Source organism: Ptychodera flava (genome assembly GCF_041260155.1).
Source record: "Ptychodera flava strain L36383 chromosome 23 unlocalized genomic scaffold, AS_Pfla_20210202 Scaffold_23__1_contigs__length_28996876_pilon, whole genome shotgun sequence".
NCBI lineage: Eukaryota > Metazoa > Hemichordata > Enteropneusta > Ptychoderidae > Ptychodera > Ptychodera flava.
In genome coordinates this window covers 26,706,060-26,727,299 of record NW_027248277.1, presented here as the reverse complement: position 1 = coordinate 26,727,299, position 21,240 = coordinate 26,706,060, and the positions used below count along the sequence as shown (strand labels likewise).

At 41.9% G+C, this 21,240-nt stretch overlaps 1 long non-coding RNA gene across 1 annotated transcript in view; it reads left to right on the top strand.

Moving 5' to 3' along the window:
• LOC139123561 (uncharacterized) overlaps nucleotides 1-21,240 on the top strand; it is a 75,209-nt gene that overhangs the window by 29,729 nt on the left and 24,240 nt on the right. The window lies entirely within an intron of this gene.

Genomic DNA, 21,240 nt, shown 5'->3' with positions numbered 1-21,240 from the left:
TAATGATTATCCTCTGTTACAGGCATGTGTCTGCCTTTTCTTGCTGTGTAGATAGCTTGAGTGCTTCATATTCAATCAAGAAACTCTTGAAATGATTTTTTATTCCTATATTTAAAGGTACACATAGTTGATCTTGTAATTTGGTGAATTACACAGTCATTAGCTGACACATCTCAATTGACACAAACTTACTGTACAAAACTTAGGAGTACTACACATGTATATCTTTTAACGTATGCCAAAATTTACAGCATACTGTAAAGAGCATTAATTTTCACCAGGATTTAATTTCACTATTTTGCTGTTTGGGACACATGATTCACTGTGTTTTATTTTCACAGATCAGGCCGTGAAACAATGAATTCTATTATAATTAAAATTGTCAATGGGTTTAATTGAGCTGATTTTTAGTTGCTTGTTGTATTTTGGGTTATTTTCCTGTTTTTGTTTAAAATAATTTCTCTGAAACAGGTCAACAGATTGCTTCAAAATTTTGTATACAGGTCAATAGGGATGATAATGGTAAGATATCAAATTGTTCTGATGAACCATATTTCTCCCTGTTAGGCTCAGGCATATTTAAAAGTGACTGCATTAATTGATATTAGAGTTATCAAGGCTATGGAAATTCTTTTTTTACAGTATTGAAGATAACTTTGAATGTGTCTCAGGAAAATTGTTCTGAATGTTTTTTGTCTGTATTTTTATTTATTTTACTAACATTTACACATTCGTTTGGAATAAAGCAGAATCATTTACAGTGATCTTGGATTTGTGTATCTAAATTGCAGTATAGTTTTCAGATGCAATCTGTACTCTATTTTGCTGTAGAAAGCATCATTACATTGGTGTCTTCACTTGTAAAAAGAATACTCATTGCGTATACACACACACACACACACACACCACACACACATATATATATATATATATATATAATATATATATATATATATATATATATATATAGATATATATATATATGAGTAGAAATACATGAGTCAAAAGCTACAAAGCATTACTGTTATTTGAGGACCCACCTCCACACCCCAGTCCCCCGAAGCCAGTGTTGGATAATTATGTAAAAATTGGTGAATAATAAGTATGGATATATGCGGCAACTGTCCCTTCCATTATTATGTAATCAATCAAGCCAAAAGTACTGGTCCCTTGATTCTCTATAAATTAGAGAATCCAGTAGTATCCTGAAATACATATATAATGGATAACACGTGAATCCAGCAGAATCCTGCAATGGATTAAGCAATGGATTCTGTTCCGTATCCGACAGAATCCATTGACCACCAGAATCCACTGGCATACATAATGTATATTTTAGTATTCTGGTGGATTCTTGAAGTATCCAGAACAATATACAGAAGAATCCTCAATGGATTTCTCACTTTTGGCACAGTGTACCGGTTAGATAAGTAGCCCCTAATTGACTAATCTGTTGATGACACCAGTTAGTGTTTGACAAGCCTGCAGCTACTGTTCCCAGGCCCTGGGACGGCTAACCAACCAGATCAACACAAACCAAACCCATGGTAAAATAGTAAAGTAAACAAAATTGTGTCACAGATCATGAGTTTGGTTCTATTACCCTCTCACCGTCCCCTCTAAAGATGCCCAAATTAACGCAACTCAACTATAGACAGTAGAGGGAGCCCACTCTACTGTTTATGATAACAATCGCGGTTTAGTAGTTGTTAGAACATCTATCATGTGATAAAGATTTCAGGAGCCATCGACGTCGTGGCCATTTCATAGCTAGTTTCGTTTGTCGGACCACGCGGATGTTCACTTTCCTGTCTCAAGGCTGAAATTTATGCATGTGCGTCAATGGACAAACGTATTCACTTTTTGCCAAATTGGGCGTTAAAAACCCAGCGTACTCAGTTTGTACTGACCCAATATTACTGTTGAACGCTACATGATTGTATCACAAAATACGATTGAAATTCAAAATCGTCGAAGTAAATAAGAAAATAACGCCACCGATATAAAATAGAAAGGTCAATCAAGTGCATGGCGGTAGAAGAGACTGCTTCAAAGGATGGTCACCCATTAATTAGAGTATTATTTTGAGGTCCCGACATCGACTAATTCTTCATCAGGTATTTCTATGCCGTAAATCACAAATTAAAACATATTGAATATGGGAATCATGTAAAAAATCAACAAGGTCGCAGTTACAAGCTACCTGTGAAAGGTCGCGATCGACTACTATCGATGGAGGAAGCGTGTCGCCCTTGAACAGAAATAATTATATTACTTTTGTGAAAGGCATGTAAAAAATTAAGAGAAAATAGCTTCAGGTCATAAGGACCTGCACCAAGCCAAAGCTTCAGGTCCTTACAGAAAACTGCCGGTCCTCAATAAATGCAGTTGTTAACGACCATTAAAGTCAACTTCTCCACCGATACTATGCTTTTGAATGTTGTAATATTTAATTGTTCATATCCTTTTATCAATAGAGTCAGTAAGTATTCACTCCAAAGGACTATTTTTCACATAGATTGCAGAATAGTGTAAATGAATGATCATGAATATTCATCTACATGATCAGGAATCTGAAAAAGATCACAGCCCTCATCTTCCTCAGGTCATGCGCACACATTTATCAATGTTTTCCATCACCGGGGGGGGGGGGGGACAACGGGACTAACAGGAGAATTTGACATTTTTCCTAGCCATGTCAAATCCCCTACTCTCGGACTATAAAATGATGTCAAACACCCAGGGGCCGGGGAATACAGGCTCATGCACTGGCATGGCTACATGTGGCTGATGATAGCGAGAAATTTTTTCTATCGTAACTTTCTATGGGGAATGGTGTTCTCTACATTGCTGTGTACAATAGCGCTGTTCACGGTTACACGTTTGTTCCTAAATATAGCTGTACGCGCGCGCGACATCGGACACACAGCTTGAAATGCGGACAAATTTTATCAATGTTGCACACATGGCCGTTTTTGCAGGTTGTACTCTGAGTCCTGATATGCCTTTTATTATTCATTGTTACACTAGCAGTCGCCTACTAAGATTTGTTTTCGTCGATTTTGCATGCGCAATTTCAATTTCTAAAAATGCGGACAAATATTAATTTTTGCATATTAATAAGAACAGTGACGTAAAGTTATTAAAATGACTCTGAAAAGTTTGAACAGACCTCGATACTGCTGAAAACCATCGACACAATCAGTTAATGATACCGTAAAATCTTAAAAGACGTAATTTTTGCGACATTTAGGCCTACAGTCCATGATGACGCTGAGTTTTGCCTGCCTGTCGTAAAACGGTATACATCGAAACAATTTGAAGCCCTACTCTCGCTCGGCCTCTGAGAGTATACACGACAGACAGTGCAACTCGACAAAACTGTTAATGATAAGGTCGCTCTGTTTTATAAAATGCACACTTGTTATCACGATATGTCGTGGTAAGAGTCGGCCTTGTGAACTTTGGTTAAAAACCAACAAGCGAGCAAGATGTTCTAGCGGTCCACAAACAAACGCAGCGAAACTTGAACTTGACTGTCGACTGCAGGTAGTGCAATTGGGCTGTCGTGTAACATCTAGTCCTTGTTCAAAACTTGAGGTAAACAAATACCTCCATGTTCAAAACCAAATATGTTTAGTCAACAGCACTGTTCTCGTAGTAGGTTTTTGTCTTAAACTCTTCTGTGAACCGTTTATGTTTTAACGCTTCAATGAAAAATCAAAGCAAAGAAATAGAGTCAGTTTGATAAAACGAAGGGCTGTATTATGTACATTTGTGTACATGTAAATTCCGAACACTTAAAGTGTGGAACTATTGAAGTAGTACTGGGTGTTGTTATCATATGACACAGATATGCTAACATTACCAGGGTTACACTCTCTAGACGAGTATTATTATAATATTGTGTCACATTGTTGCACCAAAATCAATCCATTCCATCATTGCTAGAATCTGCATGCACGGACGTAATTCATACTGATCTGAATGTAATCAGTTGCACCGTGCTATGCGCGTCGATCGGAGGGGTTAGACTTTTTGTAAATGTAAAAAGTCGCAAGACAAAAAATTACTATGTTGCGACATTGTCAACTCCCACCACCCCGGTCTGGTGTACCATAGAGATCAAATTCCCCACTACCAGGACACGAAGTGCGATCAATATCCCCTGTTGCCCCGCACTCCCACGGTGGAAAACATTGATAGGTGCATGACATTCAAGTCTGAATCGCATGATTCAGAGTCAGTCATCATCTGCATCTGTTACAGGTCTTGACGGAGAAATTTTCATCATTTATTCCAAATTTCAGTCGGTCATAAGGACCGACATGTTGCCAAAAACCTTCGGCCCGACGAGAAATCTGTCGGTCTCGGACCGTCGGACCGACGTTAATTTCGCACACTGCTTATAACTGAATGCGTCATTCTAAAATCGTGAGGTTCGAGTCTTGTACAAGTAAAGAAATACGTGAACTTCAGTCAAACAGTTGAATATCGCGTTTTCTGATATGTTGAATCGAGCATTCGTCGTTCTTCGGTGGCGACTGGCCGTTGAACTACTATAATAACGATGATAGACAACCCAGCACTACGCTGTTTGTCCGCGTGATTGAGTTTATAAACAGGAAAAAGCAGTTGGTGATTCGAAAAAAGCACTTTCGTGGTTGTTTAAGTTTTTTCAAGTTCATGGAAATAATTCTATTATTTTCTATTTTGGTTTCTTTAAATTTATTGCATAAGTGTATAATTACCTTATTCAATATCGTTTTCAAGCTATACTGACATGAATTTGTGCTGTGAAATATCGCATACTTTTCAATCGAGATTTACTTCGACCCTGGACTTCGACTCATTTCATAAGCAGTCCGCCAATGACAATTATGTCTGCTCTATATAACTGTTCGTGATAGAGGGACCGTGGTCTGCTCTATAAGAGCGCCGGTACAAATTGAAAAACAAATGCTAGGTCAACATTGTGTTTACATTGTAAATCACAGCATCATTCTAATGTAATATAGCAAAACTTTACATGCGTTACAGGTATCATGTTCCCTCTTTACCCGCATAGAATTTACATAACGATAAGCTTTTCCAACCGGGCAGAGCAGACACCGGTGCGATATTTTGTCGCTTTAAAAGTTCGAACTATTGGCATATTATTTCTAATTTCTACTGAGAGGCATGTTGCTCGCTCAACTGTCGAAACAAAAAGACGTCGCAACCATTCTCACAAAAAAGGCAGAAAACTTTTGGTGACGTACAGGAACGTAATGTTCATTGCATGCTTAAACCGTACAGTATAAAGCGGAACAGTTTTGATTGCCAGACTTCACTGGCATATGCAGACATAAAAGTCATCTGACATTTTTATCGTCAGTCGCAATTAGTTCGGAGCGGATCGATTTTGAATGTCGGACTTCATTAGGTGCAGACGAACATGTAAAGTGTTATCAGAAAAAGACGTAATTTTTGGATTTTCGAAGTAGGCCAAGTTTGATTGAGACGGGGTCAGTTTGAATGTCAGACTATACTTTGCATAGAGACCACGTCATTCGAGAAAAAACGCAAAAAACCTGTTTTGTTACTTCGACGCGACGGTATTTGATAATTAAACGTGCATTAACCTAAACGCAGGCATATTTTATTACCTAGTGATAATGTCGATCGGGAATGACAATTGTTCAAAGAAAAGTTCCGAGAAAAATAAAATAAATAAATAAAATAAATCACGGAAAACTACCGATTTTTGGAGCCTTCGTTTCGGCACGTCGCCAGAGCTAATGGCTTTACCAGGCAAAAAAAATGACGATGAGTCATTACTGAGATCGGACGTGTCCTAATTCATAATATAAGCTTGCCTACGTTCCCCAGATACATCGGACTAATGTTTATTGTTCACAAGTTGTGAGAAGTAATCTAATAAATGACTAGAACCGTCAAGCACCGCAAAGCGGCTAGTTCATCCTCCAACCACAACTATCGGTATTTTCGAGGTATAGCCTAAACTTACTTGTATAATTAGGGTTATCATACGAAGTTTGGAGGGTACCGACTGATGTTTCCGTATTTTGGCAAGTAGCGCAGCAACTTTATCGTGCCTTCAACAAACAGGTTTTTGAATTGCTCTGAGCTCCGGTCAGAGGGTGGAGATTCCAAACCGAAGCAAGGTCATTCGAACGTAATGTAAAACAATCGACGAATACCCTGGCAACGTTTGCCGATAGGGTCCGAGGAGCGGTCGGCATATTTTTTCGCGTACAATCCGGGGGAGTTCAAAAGAGTTCGTGGGGGATGTCGCCCGATCGACTGTCAAATTGTATGACATCGCAACCATTTCCAAATAAAAACGACACTGAAACCCTTGGTGAGGTACGTGAACGTAATCTTTATTCACCGTGATTACGTTCAGATGCATTGAGGAAGGTGCATAAGCTTACAACGCGAAGTTTACCGAGTTTGACCATGGTTGACCGATGTGTAAAACACAATCACTGCATCAGAAAAAGATGTTCGTTTTTTTCGGCTCCAATTAGTCCGGAGTAGGTACAATTTTGGATGTCGGACTTGAGCAGATATGCTAAATATATTCAGAAACGGACATAATAATTTGGTGTTCTGCATCATAGGTTGGGATTCTGGGAACAGTTTTTGAATGTCAGACATTGTATTGACCGACATAATATACCAGAAAAAGTCGTGGTTTTTGGTAGTTTTTCGACCCTAATTTCATTCAGAGCAGGATCGAAGATTTTGAGTGTGGAACTTTGTTGCATGTCGACTCACATGTAAAATGTTAACAGAATTGGACGTATTTTGGGGTTTTGAGGTCGTAATATTAAGTTGGATGGAGAACAGTTGTCTCTTATCGGGTATGGATAAGCTTAGACGTGAAACATACCGGTAAAACAGGTAGTTTTTGGCCGCAATGCGTTTTGAGCGGAGACACTTCCGTATGTCGAAAACTGACTTATTGGACTAGGCTTCAACCACCGTCCCTCCTGGGTGGAGGGACGGTGCTTCAACAACATTATTGTTACGGTTTATTGTTGACAGGTGGGAGTGATCATGGGTTTTGGAGAAGCCCAACAACGTCACTATGTAAATTAAAGCTGCAAGCAGCGTTGGCGGGGCCCAAGCGGTTGCCATGGTTGAAAGTACTTGCATTGATGATACAATGTGCAAATTTTGAGCTTCCATGTGTTTCATGTGTAGAGAAATCTTTAGACTAGTTGTTAACACATTTGAAAATACATTTATAAGCTCACGCATCTCAATTCCCACGTGAAATGATTGTGCAAAGTATGCTTGACAGAGAGAGCGAACAAGCATTTTAAGTACAATTGATGTAGAGCATCATAGCTCATTCTGGAAATTTACCATGTGTCCTATGTGTTGACAAATCCTTTGACTAGTTGTTATAAGTGAAAATTTCCTGTCAAAGATCATTTTTCTCATTTCCCATTTACATGATTTTGAAAAGTGTGTCATAGACAAACGGGAAATAGCATTACAATAAATTTCCACTGATTGTGTGGTCACTTGTCAGCCATACAGACTGATGTGATGACAAGAAAAATAAAAATTTTGTCTGTCATCCTCGTGCCCGTCAATTCAGATCCGCCGCGTCAGCCTTTATTCTGCTCATGGGGAAATAATTAAAAAACAAAATAAACACAAAAAACTCGGCGATAGTATATGTATAAAACAGAAGCTTAAAAAAATAATTGACACTTATATTCCATTCAGAACTGTACTCATATGTAACTCTTATATTGCGCTGTCAAAACTGTGCAAATGCTGCGCTTAAGTTAATCAAAGAACTGTTGTTATACACAAATAATTAAGCAACACTGCTGATGCAGTCTGCGTGCATTCCTATGATGTTGTCATGTTTAACTCCGTGTTGTTGATTGAAGAATAAAAAAAAATTACAGTAACAAATTCCTGCCTCACCACATCATTTTATGTCTAGGCGAACCAGCATTTTAAGCCAAATTGATGTATACCATCCTAGCTCATTCTGTAAATTTAATATGTGTCCTATGTGTTGATATATCCTTGAACTAGTTGTTATACATGAAAATTTCGTGTCAAAGATCATTTTCCCCATTTCCCATTTACATGACTTTAAAAATTGTGTGTCATACACAAATGGGAAATAGTATTACAATAAAAGTCCATTAATTGTGTGGTCACTTGTCAGCCATACAGACTGATGTGATGACAAGAAAAATAAAGTTTTTTTTTCTTCCTCTGCGTCCTATTTTCTGCTAATGAGGAAATACATGAAAAAAACCTGCAAAAATACATCACGATAGTGCATGTATAAAACAGAACCGTACAAATAATTGACACTAACATTCAGATCAGAACTGTATACATATTTCAATCTTATATTACTCTGTGAAAACTGTGCAAATGCTGCACTTAAACCGCTGAACTGTTGCTGTACAAAAATAATAAAGCAACACTGCTGTACATTTGCCTCTGCGTGCATCATGATGTTGTCATTTTTTCCTGCGTTGTTGATTGAAGAATGAAAAAGAAACCCGCGTCACCACATAATTTTTGAAATATGTCTAGAATAAGAAAGAAACGTTTTATTTTTCTTGGCGTAGTACTAGTTGTTTTAATGACCTGTACACTATGAATTTCAAAATGTTGGGTAGAACAAAAGGGTGTTCTTCAAAACCTGAAAATTCCAAATATTAAAATGCAAAAGTTACTGGCAATAACAAAGTATGGAGTTGTTACTCAGGAAACAAATGCTAAACATCGTGGTAAAAGTTGAAACTACAGTCTCTTTTATAAGATTACAAGTTTTGCAGTAAGAAGAGTGGGTAGCTGAACAAATCATAACAGCCTTGAGTACGAATCCTCCTTTTTAAGTGTCAAATAATACTAGTCCTGAGGCAAAAGTTAGGCGTATGCGATGCAGCTATATTTAATAGTTACAAACCTGTAATCGCTATCAATGCTGTACTGCACATATCGCTATAGACAACGGCACGAAACCTGCTTCTGCATACCAGTTTTTCAAACGAATTAGATATCCATTCTCATAGCAGTTCAAAAGTAAAATACTCCTAGACTTGAGAAATATGTGCATTATAGACTTTCAATAAATTTGCTTTACGCTTGAATTTAGCATGGAGCTTTGGTAGCTCTATGAATTTAACAAGCGATGCTCGGACACTGGCAGCGCACAGCGCATCGATGACACTTGGGTCAGGGGTCATCATCAAAAACGTCAGTGCCTATTCACGGCCAGCTTGATATGAATCATGCCACGGATCGCGAAAATCACGGATCATATATCCAAATGTTCATGTCTAATACGTAAAGAGAACCCGAAAATATAAAACACATAATGATTTGATATGGAGAAACATCATTTTGTTTCACTGACGGTCAAGTTAAATGCTCAAATATCGCGACAAGACTTGCACATTTGCACAATTGCAATATGAATGCGGAAGTACGTCGACTGTACTCGGCGGACGAGCGAGCGCCTTCTCTGAAAATCTGTTTACAATATCACGTCACAATACACTGAAAATTCTTGCGAATTCATCTTTAAGGAAGCCAATTCACACAAGTTCCTAACGTCAGTACAGATATTTTCTTGTTGGCAGCAATACACCACCAACATTTTCGCCGTTCAGGAGTGCCTTACTCGCTCTACGTTGAAAAAAAGCCGTATGCTTTTAACCATGCCGTTCCTAACTTTGCAAATTCCAGTCGACTTTCCTACTCTGATCATAATCTTTCTTTCCATTTCATAGCTTTACTTGCGCTTACAACCTGTGTTAGGGGTGGTTTCTCTCCAATATTGGTGGAGCTGCCTAAAGTCAAAAACGAAAGTTTGCCGTTTTTGCTTAGTTTCACCGTCACTACGATCCTTCAGTGTTGATGATGACACTCACAGGCGTGCTGTTTGCATGGCAGGGCTGTGTGTTACCGGCGTTATACGGCCTCCCACCACATCGTATAACGCCGGTAACACGCAGCCCTGTCATGCAGAGCTAGGTATTTGTATAAGTGTAGTTTATGCTATGTTCTGACGTTCTACGGAAGAGAACGTCGGAACGTAGCATAAACTATACTTATACAAACTACCAAGTAAACAGCACGCCTGTGACGACGTTGTACTGCACAGTGCACGGAGCAATCTGTAGGTACATTGTGCGAAGTTGTCCTACCCAAAACTTAGTAACATCTTAGTCAAATAGTCATGGTAAACATGGGTACTTTTGGTTTGTTAGCTATTTCGTAACAATTTTATTCATTACTGTATGTGTTACAAATACGATCTTCTGACGCATAAGGTCGGGGATGCACAGAGATAAAGTATTACTTCTCAAGTTGAATGCAGGACGTACAGCGCGTGGACAGACAAAGTGATGACGTCATCTGCAATTTTCGATCCGCAAGTTTGGATAATATTTGCCTAAATCTTCTCGGCAAACGCTACTTTTTTCTCGCATTTGCGATTTTGCGAGCAGGCAGCGGAAACACTGCCTGCGTCATTGCGAACAAAGGAAGGCCACAACGCACCTTATTTTCAAGCAGGCGATTTATGTTTGTTTTTCAGATTTCGTCCATTGAAAATCCTACCAGCACGCGAACGGCAAACAAAGAATTTATTGTATGGCACCTAATGTAGAGTGTTTGGATAACATACACAAGAACGTTCTAAATTACTCATGGAGTTGATCATTGAGACTGAATAGTGACAGTAGTGGTACTTGGAGCAAACGTTTCTAGCATTTTTGTTTCTGAACGTTGGTGTCACTCAAGTCCACATGCTTAAATATTCAAACCTTGGAATTGAGGAAGTGCATGTTTACTGAGTGTTCCCACTGTAATAAGCTGCGCAAACAAACATTCTGAACAGCTACACTAACAACTGATATGGTCGCACCTAATTAGACCTAGAACAATGGCAAGAGCGTCCAGCTCTGATTAACCATTTTACCTGCAGGCTGTGAGTGGCGATTTTGCAGTTCGCCGGCATTGAGTCGATAGCCTGTTATTTCAGCCACAGTGACGCAATACATTTTCTACAAGTATTTTACTTCTCACTTTCCGATTTCAAAATGTTTATGACAAACAGCCTATAATGTTTATCATACCCTTACTTCATAATATTGACATTTTAGTTTCAATTAGATCTCAACGTCACCACGAACTTCATTACACAAGGTGTTGTTTTAATCGATGTGTATCAGCGATTTTGATGTGGTCTTGTTTACATTTTTAATCAGCTACATGCTCTCAGTTACACAACACACCAGGGCCACTCCATGCATGTCAGATAGAGAAACATAAAAAAATCACCACACCTTGCAATGTCATATATCTTACTTTTTTATTTGTGATGAACAAGTGAGCGTGCATTCAGACACCTACATACAAAATTACCCGAATAGCTTCATTTATGATCCTTGACACTCACAAAACAGCTGTGTGTAGACCCCAGTAATTGTGGCAGGACCTTGTCCCGCTCTATTTCAGTCAATCACAGCAGTCGGCCACCCCTAAAGTTAGTGGCACGCTCTTCTAAGTACTTCCGTGGCAGTATACTTGACAACGTCATCCTGGCGTACAAAACCTGGGCGCTGAAGTTACTATACACAAGGGCCGAGATTAGGGTTCGTGCGACTGCTAGTTGAATTTGACAGCGGGCATTGCAGTCTGTTGTTCCGTCTTTGACTCTCAAGTGTACAATATAACATACATCACTGATCGATCTTCTGACTGACGAGGTTTTAAACTGCTGCCTTATGAACATTGGGGCGACTTAACCGATCCAAATACCTTTCGCAAACTTGAAAGTGCTCGCACTAAGAAAGATATGAAGTAACATTTCAGTTAAATCTGTGTGTTGGTTTTTGAGAAGAAAGTTTTTAAGGATTAAATTGCGATTTTCGCTATATCCACTACAGCGAACAAACCTCCTGACTGACCCAAACGCCTTTCGGAAATTAGAAAGAACTACCACTAGGGACTATGAGTGTAAAATTTTAGTTCAATCTGTGTATTGGTTCTGGAGGAAAATATTTTAAAAGATTAAATTACGAGTTTTGCAAAATCAAATATGGCGGCAAAACCATGTGACCTATCCGAATGCCTTTCACAAACCTGAAAGAGATATTACAATAGATGATACATGTAAATTGCAGTCTACTCGGTGTGTTGGTTCTAGAGAAGAAGATTTTTTAAAGATGAAATTACGATTTTCACAAAATCCAATATGGCGGCCAAACCACGTGACCGATCAAAACGCCTTTCACAAACTTGAAAGTGATCACTGTAAGCATGACATGAGTAAAATTCCAGCTTAATCAGTGTTTTGGTTCTGGAGAAGAAGATTTTTAAAGATTAAATTACGATTTTTTGCACAATCCAATATGGCGGCCAAACCACGTGACCAATCAAAACGCTTTTCGCAAACTTGAAAGAGATCACACTGTAGATGACATTTATTAAATTTTAGTTCAATTGGTGAATTTGTTCTGGAGAAGAAGATTTTTAAAGATTAAATTGTGATTTCAAAAAATCCAATATGGCGGCCAAACCACGTGACCGATCGAAATGTCTTTTGCAAACTTAATAGAGATCACTGTAAGGATGACATGAGTAAAATTTTAGCTTAATCGATGTTTCGGTTCTGGAGAAGAAGATTTTTAAAGATTAAATGACTATTTTAGAAAATCCAATATAGTGCCAAGGTCACGTGACCGCATGCGATTTTATTTGCAAATTCTAGAGACCTTAGGTCATGCTTACTGTACAAAAAATTTCAAATCGACTAGACCCCTAGGTCTTCTGGAGAAGCCATTTTTAGGTTTTTGGAAAATCCAATATGGCCACCAGGTCACGTGACCAATCAAAATTTCAAGGGTCAGGTGCACGAGTACTAATTGATACCTACTAGCCCTGCAAATTTTAGAAGTTTTCGTTCAGCCGTTCGAGAGATCTAGGTCGACAAAGAGTCGGCAGAAGAAGAAGAAAAAGAGGAAGAAGAGGAAGTAGTAGAACTTGAGCAATAACAATAGGGTCCCAGCCGGTCGGCTTGGGCCCCTAATTACGCAACGCTGTGTCATTCAAGGGAATTATGCAAATAGGAATGCAAATGTGTCCACAATGTTTACAAAAGCTCCCCGATTTGACCGGGATAGCCACGTGCATATGTTTTGAATTTTAAAAATCGTGTATTACACGGAAACAATTACTTATTATGAATGAGCGACACAGCTCAATGATGGCCTTGATTTCAAGGCGTATTCTCTGAGAATTTCGAAAATTTGACAGAAAAATGACCAATTTAGTATTTATCTACCTTAAGACATAAGATAAACGATGGCACGCGAACTGGCTCACAATGTTCATTTTTGTTAAAATCTAACACATTTCCGAGTATGTTATGATTTCAAACTTATCGTCCACTCAAAGGCTATATATTACACGGATTCAAAATTTATCATAAAACAAAAAATGACCAAAATCACTCAAGGAAGGTGGGTGTACCCCTTAAAACTACTTTTGTGCCCTTATCAGTTAGGATTCCTATCCAAATTTCTACGATGTGAAAATCGCATTGCGGACGGACGGCTAATGTCACAATTATTTCAAATTTCATGAAAAAAGTACGTTTCCGCCAGAAAATGAACCGTCTACCTGGCAGTTTGTGTATTCACATAAATTAGTGTGATGGCAGGTTAGCCTATGACATCGGACTATCAAGTACGGTTTCCCTCAGTTGCCGGGAGGTGCTAACTGGTCCTCGTTAATTGGGATTAGCTGATAAACAAAGGCTTGTTCCAGATCGATTATTCTCTTTTGTTCACTCGCCAGTTCCTTTCCATGATGGGTAGACTGGGAAACTACTCTGAGATTCGTAAATGTAGCGATTTTGTCGAGTGGTAATACGTGTTTTAACAAACGACCCGGTACTTCTTTACAGTGTAAATGTTTTGCCTGTTTTAGATTAGCCAAGATACGAAGCCCTCCTACTGATTCCGGCAGTACGTATGTAGTGTTCACTCAAAGGGGTTTGTTAGCGTATCGAGCCCGATACCGTTTTCATGTGCCGATATCTGATTAATCAACTCGACAACATATCCGATAGCCAAAAAATCTCCACTTACTCAAGTTTTCACGTCCGTCGTTGTTTCTTTATCCGCACGTCAGTGTCTTTTGTACTGAACAATTTAATATCGTATCGCGCAGTTACCTCCATGATCATATATTAATTTCGCAGTCAGTGTTCGCATTTTCAAAGCTTGCTCTTCTTGAACGATTGACACAGTGACAATGCCATTTCCAAAATGTGAATGAGAGATCGACCAATGCAAAATAGATGACTCGGAGCAAAGCCAGCGCGAAAAGAACTGACAACGTCCGGTGCGGCAAGCTTATGATTAGCTGACCACAAGTAAAATTGACAGTTATGGCTACTTATTAAATTTGACCGCAGTTTGGGCTGTTTCACCTTTTGTGAATTGAAATATCTTCCGATGCCGTCATTGATGCAAGCGACGATGACGATGTCACGATCCCCATCCGATTTCCCCCGACGGTTGAATCGTGTCTATCCGAGTATGAATGATACCTTGTAGCTATGGGTAACCGACCATTGCCGAACAATGCCGAAGATCAACCGAGTAACGTTCCCGGAATGGCAAGGCTTGGTATCACGGGTAAATGAAAAAGCTGGCGTTGAAAACGTTGTTTTCGTGCAGCTTTGTCGGACTAGGTCAGGTTCGTAGGCAAGCCATAGGGTTTGAGCAAAGGCATTTTGCGGTTGTTTTTTCATAATTTGAGTCATGACGTCGCCATTGATGCAAAATTTCAACACGATCTTGTAGTAGCTTAGCCCTGCGTACGATGCTGTGTGTTCCGCTACAGCTAACCGCCCCGCTCACCACAGCGGGGCGGTTAGCTGTAGCGGAACACACAGCATCGTACGCAGGGCTAGTAGTAGCTCATCCCACAATTACGTTGTCACACGTGCCCTTGAAGAAGCAGGAATCAGCAAGTCGAAAGAAACAATTGCAAGTTCTGCAGTTTAAGACTATATCTCGGGCGACTGAATGGCTATGTCGCTTTCGGTAAAGTTAATGGCACCGACCTTGGCAAAATGCAACTATATTCTATAGGACTATCAAAACAAAATAAAGAATCGGCAGTTCCGATTGCAAATATGTCTGCATGCTCCACCTCCTATGTTTATCTGAAACCGAGTAAATGGCCATACAGGGCAATCACCTCCTCCAACAAGAGAACTACCGTAAACGCATGTCTTCATGCTTATCCGATTCATTTCCCAATCATAACGTCAACCCAAACTTTGATGAATAGTCGAAATCTGAAACAGAGATTTGTAAAAACTCCATGTTTACAAAAGACTTAACACAATTTTACAAAGTGTTGTGAATTACGAAATAAAGTTGCAGTTAGAGAATTTAAATGGGTTGCTTCGGTTAGGTGTGTCGCTTTTATCTTGTTTGCTGTGCAATCAATGTGTTTTAATATTGACAGCACAAGTAGGGAGAATAATTTGGCGTCAGTTTTTCGAAATTTTACATCCGAACGAAAAATGCCTTTGATACGAAACAACCGGATTGCTTCGGTTTAGAGATTTGTTGCGCTCATCCTTGTTTGTTGTGTAATCAATGTGTTTTTTTGTTGACAGACTTAGTAAAGAGATAAATTTTGCGTCAGTCCCTGCAGTTTGGTTCATGAGATTTTGTGCTGCGGACCAGTCTATATACCTAACTCATGCACATTTGTTGCGTACCTGGCATTTTCCCAGCATTTAAAATTGGATCTGTGGTGTGATCATCTGAAAGTTTTGTGTTTTGTGCGTGCCAACACTTGATAGCTAAGGCTAATCAGACACATATTTAATCACCTTCGACAGATCAAGCTGATGAGGCTGCACGTGTGGACAACGAACCATGTGGCCATACTGTATATTACGCTTGTCACTGATACTTGTCTTCGCATCGAAGCATAGACCCTCTAAAACACGTCTATGATCGAAGTAAATAATCACTCACATGATCCATGAGTGACAGCTTTTTATTTGCCCCTTTGCATCAAAGCTGAACCGCGTCACGGCATTCCTTGCATAAATGCATACGAAATTAGCTGGTTACCAGTTGCCGCCTGGTAGCGTTGTTTGCTTTTTTGCTTTTTCACATTAATCCTGTTAGTCTGAAGTGATAAGTCGACTATATTTGTGGTCATAAAGCTTTCCCCCAGATTGAGCGCTCTATATAAGACTGCGCTCGATTCCCGATAGTTTCGAAACGACGTTTGGTATGCAGTGTAAGATTTCTTTACAGACTGCCTGACTGACAAACATTAAATGTTGTAATTTATGAAACGTGTGTGTTTCACGGCATATAGCCGTTCCGTTGGTTGAATACTCGAAACGTAGGCCTACACACTGTCCCTCCACAAACTGGCCTACATCATGGATGTAAAAAATAGACATCCATGCCTAGATAAGCTCACTCTTTTAGCGAATATAGGCTACAGTAGAAGTCAGGTCTCGCTGCCACTCTCTACATTAATGCAGCGTGGAGGTAGCATGGAGGTAGCATACCTCCATTGATAATGCAATCATGAACCATGTCCTGTAAATCCCAGTAAAAATCACACGCGCAGATACGGATACCTAGCTTATGTTACACAACTGGTATCAGTGGTAAATGACGTTATGCTAGCAAGTACTGCGGTTTTACAAAAGTTTCGGCAGAATTTTGAGGTTGTGAACGGGTTACGAGTATTTGATTCAACGTTACCGACGTGGCCCTAACCGATGTATAAGTTGGGCTTAACCATGCCGGTTAAAGGACATTTAAGCCATGTCGTATACGTCGGCCTACAAAGCGGATAAGCTGACGGTTAAGTAACGTATTGGTAAGTAAACAACCGACGGTTCTCTTCCGGTCCAGTCGGATCAGCCATTGAACCGGTGACGAACCGCCGACAAACCGTTGCTAAACCGGAAGTGTAAACGCCCGATTTCATACAGTGCAAAATAGAAGTAGCAAACTAACCTACGAAAATTATGAGCAAAATATATGGGAGAGGGCCCCTTCAGTCAAGCAACCGAGCAACGGTCATTGGTGACCTTGGGGTCAAGGTCTGAATGACCTTGAAGATGAATCCATCCTGAGAGGCCGCAAATGTGGGAAAGGAGTGGAATTCCCGAGAAAAGGGGGTCAGGATGGAATCCAAAGCCCAAACGAAGGAAGTATGACTGAAGTGACCCCCAAAAGGAGGGAAGATATGGAGAATGATGTTAGTAAAGGGGGTTCTCGCACCCAGGGGAACACCGCAGTGGTGATACGGCCTGGGGGGAGGGGGTCTTGGGGGACAGGTAAACTGTACGAGCCCAGGTGGAAGCATGATGAAACGGAGACGAGGTTCTCGCACCCAAGGGATCACCGCGGTGGTGATACGGCTTGGGGGGAGGGGGTCCCGGGGGACAGGTAAACTGTGCGAGCCCGGGTGGAAACGTGATGAAATGGAGACAAGGTTCTCGCACCCAAGGGATCACCGCGGTGGTGATACGGCTTGGGGGAGGGGGTCCCGGGGGACAGGTAAACTGTGCGAGCCCGGGTGGAAACATGGAACGAAGACAAGGTTCTCGCGCCCAAGGGATCACCGTTGTGGTGATACGGCTTGGGGGGAGGGGGTCCTGGGGGACAGGGTAAACTGTACGAGCCCAGGTGGAAACATGGATTGAACAAGACGAGGTTCTCGCACCCAAGGGATCACCGTGGTGATGATACGGCTTGGGGGGGAGGGGGTCCTGGGGGACAGGTAAACTGTGCGAGCCCAGGTGGAAACGACGTACATGTAGGAACGTTTGGTGACAGAACACAGACGTGAAACACGACGAGACATGTGACGTGTGAGTCATAATGCAATAAATAAACGAGGCTGACTTGCAATGACGGATAGACAGCCGTTAGAAAATGTTGGAGTGTTCGCAGAGTGAGTCCAGAAATAAACGGGGTGGCGCCATGAGAATTAGGAGGCTAGCCGTTGGAAAGCATGACGCAAGGAAGTTTCTGATGTTCTTATGTAAAGTCGGTAGCAGTTGCTGGACCATCTGCCCAATGTCTGGATCAGGTGGTCTGGGATACGGATAGTTTTCAATCGGATTCGAACCCACAACATACGGCATTGTGATGCTGCGGCTGAAGTGGCTGCCCCAATGCGGAAGGAATGGCCAGCGAAGAAATCCGGTCGAAGGCCGATACGTGATAAAACAGTCCGCAGAAATGTTGTGAACGTGTTGCGGTCTAATGGTGTTCTTTCTGGCAGGAGGAAAAAAGGTTCGAATGCACTGGGAGACATAGCTTGACGGACAGACATGAAACGGAGTAGTGTGGAAACAGGACAGATCGCGGTACCCGTGGGGAAGAGGCGCAGGTTGAAGCCGCGGCGAAATTGGTCAGTTTTTGATGACTTCAGTCGTACTGACAGACAGGAGACTCGTCCGTTTGATGCAGTGGTGGTGACGTCCCCGAAGCAGAGGTTACGCTGAGGGTCAAACTTATGGGTGGTGGATGTGAACTCGCTACAGCGTAGAAACCCGAAGAAGGCAAGGAGGAATGCCGATTGCAACAGAAGGTCTATGTATGGGCCGAATACTCCTTCGTTGAGGATGTTGCACATGCGCCGTAGAATGTCGGTCGTAATGGGGAGGCGTGGTCTTGTGCTTGAGCCTTGTACACGATGGATCCCCTTGAGAACATTCTTGAGGCGTGGGTAGGGGTGGCCGTATTCTGACACGAGGGGATTACGATGGCCATTCATAACGTAATATGAGCGTATTCCCGCTAGATACAGTTTGATAGTGGACAATTTCAGGTTAAGGAAGGTGGCACAGTGGGAAACAAAATAGACTAAAAGTTCTTCAGACACGTCAGGCAGAGACGTAGAACTCACTGAAACGTCTGACATCGAGCAGAAAGTTTTCCAAGCACGAACCCCCGACGAATAGGAACCGATTGTCCTCTCGCTTAGTGATGCTTGTTGGAAGATTGCCACAGCTTCGTTCAGTGGAACATTACTTCTGAGGGCACCTGGCAGGGGGCTGGATCCGCATGTGGTGCCTCGTCCCGAAAACGCTGCATCTGAAAACGAGACAGAGAGTCAGCAATAGTGTTCAATTTCCCAGGGATGTGTTCGGCATGAAACATGAAGTGATGTGTGGCTGCCAGAAGAACGAGGCGCCTCATTAATTTCATGATGATGGGTGACTTGGAGCGTCCTTTGTTGATGATGTGGACGGTAGCTGAATTGTCGCAGTGGAAAAGTATGCGTTTGCGCGCCCAGAGATGGCCCCACAGGAGAGCGGCAATGACGATAGGATACAGTTCTTGGAAGGCAATAGAAAGTGCAGGGTCGGAGTCTAAGCGCAAGTTGCTGTCCCAGCGTTCTTGGAACCAGTGGCCGATGAAGTAACCGCCGTGACCGATGCCGCTGGCATCTGTATAAAGTTCCATGTCTGATGCCGCTGTTGTACTTGTGTCAAGGAACATGGAAATGCCGTTCCATCTTACAAGAAAATGGTGCCACATTGTGAGATCAAGCCTGCTTTCTGATGAAATCAGCAGTAGTGCGCATATGTACAGTTCGCCTTGGTGCAGCCGCTGGAGGCATTGAAATTATTGCATAGTTCTCTACCTTGATGGAATACACGAAGTCGTCCCTTTCTGTCTTGTGACGATGATCGAGAGGTCGCTGCTGAAGAAACCAGTTTCTTACTGCCTGGGGCCAGTTGAGGGCAGATTTGCGTAGCATGGGAAACGCTGCCGCAGAGGTTACACAATACCGCCCGTAGACCAGAAAAAATAGAGCAGAAGAGGTCGTTATCACGATGGGCCCAATCGACTTTGATATTGTGATTGAGAAGTAAAGCTGCCGCCCTCGCGGAAAAACGCCGGTGGTACTCGTAAAATGCTAGGCCACTGAAACGGCTGGACATGCCCACGATTTGACGTTGATACGCATCTAACTCTCCGCGTCGGTTCGGGAAAACCTCGCACATAACGTTTTTATAGATGGAGAAGGCTAGGATGAATTCCTGGATAGTAAGCGAGCGGGCTACTCGCGAATCGTATAGCGGTTTTAGTGATAGGGCTTCGTCGCCGATGACGATGTGACGTTGGCCGTTGCTTGAACCATAGCCGGGGATGAGTAAACAGGCAAGATTCACATCCTTACCTGCCAGGATATCGCGGCGAATCGCTGGAGACACCACTTCGATATGTGGTAGGCTTTCTGAAGGCGTTCCGCGGGTCCGTAGCAAGTTGTTGGACGACGATGTGGAGGGGATGACATCGACGTTGTTAGAACGTTGGGCGCCGCCATCTGGATTGTGTTGTTTAAGTTCTGGAGTGAAACTTCGGGAAGTGACGTCAGAGGGTTCATAGGTGACTCAGCGGCCGCTGGTCGAAGTTGCCGTTGCAGGATATTGGATATCGTGTTGACCGAGTCTTGCAGCTGCGTAAACATGGAAGTTGTTACATAACTATCTTCTTGGTGGTACTCTTGGCTTGGGACGCTCCCCGCCGAAATGCTGGCCGAAGGAACCATTGCAGACAATGGAACTGTTGAAGGAGACCTGGGTCCGAACTCGGTTTGAATGCCAGGACCGTCGTTTGCCTGAGGCCGATTAGAAGGATTGTGAGTAATACGTGTAGTACCATGGACGTGTTCCGTATTCGCAGTTATAGTATCCAACGTTGCACTTGCAGTGGAACGAGACAGGGAGCGAGTGGCCGCCTGGTGTACGGCTGCGCGCTTGGTCTTGAAGCTGGTTGAGCATTCAGACGTTGAGATTTTTTGGCTGTCTTCGGACGTCCTTTGGCTGGCATAGTTGTTCGACGAAGGGATCGTAAGCGTATCCGGACGGAGAGTAATAGGCTGAGCTGGTATGGCATGAACTCAGCGGCTGAATGAATGATGAATGAATGAATGGAGCGAGCTGGTATGGCATGAACCCAGCGGCTGAATGAATGAATGAATGAATGAATGGAAGCGATGAGACAAAGGCTTGATTGTGAAGTGTCGTGTGCAAACGTGGCTTATTGGCTGGGAAGGAGGATTGATAACAGTCATGGGTAGAAGAGCCGATTTGCTAAGGGGACGACAGTGAAGATGTAAGGAAGGCAGATAGCTAGGTGTGATCACAAAACACATCTG